General features: G+C 41.3%; 1 pseudogene; it reads right to left on the bottom strand.

Moving 5' to 3' along the window:
- Positions 1-296: 296 nt before the first annotated feature.
- On the bottom strand, positions 297-2,946 carry LOC118835910 (annotated as a pseudogene).
- Positions 2,947-3,602: the final 656 nt, after the last annotated feature.

Genomic DNA, 3,602 nt, shown 5'->3' with positions numbered 1-3,602 from the left:
GCAAACCACACACCCAGAAACTTCATAAGAAACCACCAGCCTCAAGGCAAGGATTCAAAAATTGGCTTTTTTGGGGGTAGTATTTCATATAAAACATGAAATTGAGGTTTATTTTTTCTTTAAAAAAAAAAGGATTTTTAGATAGAAAAAACATATGCTTCTCTATTTCCTTAAAAAAAGAACAGGGGCATTCAACATTTCAGGAGACCCCCATGCTCTGACCAGCAGTCCTGGGGCAAGTATGTTAAGGCAAAGGCTCTCGGGCTTCTCTGCATCGGGGACGGGTGAGGCCTCGGTCAGTGAGACGGCCTCTCTCTCACGCTGATGGAGCCATCCTCCATGCCAAAGTAGACTCTTTCAGCCATGTTGATAAAGAGACCCATGTCCACAACTCCTGGCATCATTTTGACAGCCGTGTTCACTTCACTCCATTTATGCACCTGATCAAACTTCCAGTCCAACAGAAAGTTTCCATTATCCGTTACCACAGGGCCAGCCTTGCGTTCGGCCACCCGCAGCTCAGCCACTCCACCAAACACCCGGGATGGGGCCCTAGTCACAGGGACATATGGCATTAGGATGACTTCAAAGGGAATTCCTTTCACCCAGTGGTCGCCAAGTTTCTTTGAATCCTTCCTGTAATCAGCAATAACGATAAAACATTTGGCATAGACAGCTACAATCTTTTCCTGAGTCAGACAGCCTCCACCACCTTTGATGACATTGAGGTCAGCATCTACTTCATCAGCACCATCAACAGCAAGACCAAGTTCTGGATGGTGGTCCAGTTCATTTAGGGGTAAGCCATTCTGAAGAATTAGCTGCCGGGCCTGAAAGGACGCAGGAATACAGACTACTTTCAGGTTTTCTTGTTTTACTCTTTCAGCTATCCTCTGTACAGCGTGGACAATAGTAGAACAGCTGCTAATCCCCCAGAACTCGATTATTCTTCAAGTGGTTTTCCACGGGCGCAGCCGTCCAGATGGTTGACGTCCTTGATCTTGGATGTGGTCGGGGCAGAGGGTAGGGGCGGGACAGGAGAGCAAAGGTGGGAGCCGGAGCAGGCGGAGCCTTAACTCTTTTTTAAAGTAGAGCTTCCAGGGTAGAAAATTCACTGTCCAAAGTTTCCGACATTTTGTGAAACTGTTTTTTGAGAAAATTCTGAGGATCTGTAGTTTTTCGGTTCTTCCAAGGTGGTATGATCTAAGAAGAGGTGTTTACTACTCTCCTGGCATGTGTTCTGTGAATGATCACAAGCGCTCTTTTCTGCCCTGGAACTGTGAGTAATGTCCAGGTCCCCTGTGGCCACAAGCTCTGCTATGCTAGTGAACCTCCCCACCCTGGAACTGCCGCCCAGGACTGTGACCTGTACCCATGTATGGGTTAGGCAACACAATCCTGCCTCAGTGCTAGCAAAAAAGACCCATGTCATCTCCTTCTCACTAGTTCTTTGACCCCTTTACTGTCTGTGGACTGTAAGCTCCAGAAGCAGCCACTGCTGCTCCCACAACTGCTACTGCTACTGCTACAGCCAATTCAGTCATTCCCAAGGCCTGCTCCTAGTTTGCTGGGGCCTGGTCTGTGCTGGTACGGCCTGGGCTGGGCTGTGCTTCTCTCCAGCCTTGGTGCAAAAGGCGTTTCCCTCCAACCTTCCAAGTTTTCTTGTGCTGGAAATTTGCTTCACTCTGTCTTTTTGTGGGTTTTTCTGCTCTAGAATCTGTTTAGAGTCATTTTTAGAGGTATTTGGAGGTGTTTGGGGGAGATGTCAGGTGAGTCCCTGCCTTTATCCTGCCGTCTTGGCTCTGCCTGTTTTCATTGCCAGGATCAGTCAATTTAAAGAAGCTAAAAGGAAACTTAGTAACTGTCTATAATGAAGGACTAAGCCTTCACAGAGTAGTAGAATGGACCAGGGTAGGGCCTAATGAGTTTCAAAAAATTGGAAGTGTAGCAACTGAAGTAGGAAATAGAGTCTGCTAATAATTGCAGCATGAGCATCTGGAGAGTAGATATCCCTGATGCTGTCTGGTTTATCCCAGCAGTGATTCCCCAGCACCTGAGACATTTAATATTGAAAACAAGAGAGCAATTTTTCTATCAGAAGTGAACTTGATAGGGATAGAGTTTTCTGGTAGTTACTAAACTCATCCTTCTCTGGGACCAAGGTGATAGAGGACAGTTTGTTTCCAGTTTGTAGGTTTTTATACTTTTTTATACTGGAGGAAGTACATCAAAGGAGCACTTGGGAATATAGTGTTTTTGTCCTTCTAGGGTTACCTCTGCAACCCTTTCAGGAGAAATAGTGAAGCTCTGGGGACCTGACCCAGAACTACTCCTGGGTAGTGGATGCGTGACACCTAGAGTCTACAGGCTATAGTAGAAGGATGGGCTTTGTACTTTTTGCAGATCATTTAATTCTCAAAAAAATTTAATCCTATGTTATTTTTACTTTCTTTATTGCTGACATAAAAACAGTAATCTCATTTCTATCTATCTCACAACAATTATTTAATTATAGTTAATCTCAATAATTTACTTCTAACTCCACTCCTCAGGACCCAAGACCAAGATTTCCAATTTCTTATTAGGCCATTTGAGTACATACATTCCCTCCACTTATTTTCTCTCAGGCTGACTTTGTTCCCAGGATTAGTCCAGGGCTTCCCTTGAATGAGAGTGGATCATAACTCTCCCCTTCACTTACTTTTTCTTGCCATCACAAGATATTGTGAAGATACCCAGAGAGCACTTGGGTTGTCCATCTGCTATTCATCACAATTTTGATGTGACCAGTTTAATCTTGTTAGAACATATATTTCCCTGACATCCCATATTCCAGTTCTTCAGAGTTCCATAATTTTTATAAGCTTCAAGTCTGTTCAAATCTAACATGTACCTTTGTCTTGGCTTCTGTGAGTTACTCATTTTAAATTCTTCAGAGGCTATCATGTTTCATACCTTACAGTCACATAGCAACACCTAGAATATTGATATTAAAAATGTATATCTTTCTTTCTGAGAGAAGTTTGGTATTATAAAATAAAAGCCTGTAATTTCCTGAAGAATATATGGAACATTTGTCTTGTCACTTTAAATTATAGGCACAACTTATTTGTATTGTCTCTCATATGCTTATATATAAATATGAACCCACATATATATATATAGATGAACATGTATAAATACATATGTGACCATACATGTGCATATTTAATATATACTGTATACATAGTATATATGTTAACATACAAATTCCACAGATGTACTTATATATGTAGATACTGATATCAAAGATTTTTTGTCATCCGTCTATCATCAGGACAACAAATAAAGGACAGTTTCCAGGATGAACATTCATAGTGGATTGATATCTGCCTGGTCATATTGGACATCGAAATTGGTGAAATATGAGATCCATTTGAGCATTTCAGTGTTCAGACATTTACCAACCCCCCGCCAAAAAAAATCATAATTGATTAGTAATAACTAACAGTTTAATTCTCAATTTGTTTTTATAGAAGTATCAGGTTTCTTATATTTTAATTTTTGTGTCAAACTTTTTTTCTCCTAATATCTAAGTGTATTTAGTGAATGATAAAAGAGTA

This window comes from Trichosurus vulpecula, chromosome 1, assembly GCF_011100635.1.
Source record: "Trichosurus vulpecula isolate mTriVul1 chromosome 1, mTriVul1.pri, whole genome shotgun sequence".
Classification (NCBI taxonomy): Eukaryota; Metazoa; Chordata; class Mammalia; order Diprotodontia; family Phalangeridae; genus Trichosurus; species Trichosurus vulpecula.
The sequence above is the reverse complement of the archived record's forward strand: the minus strand, read 5'-3'. Positions and strand labels throughout refer to the sequence as shown.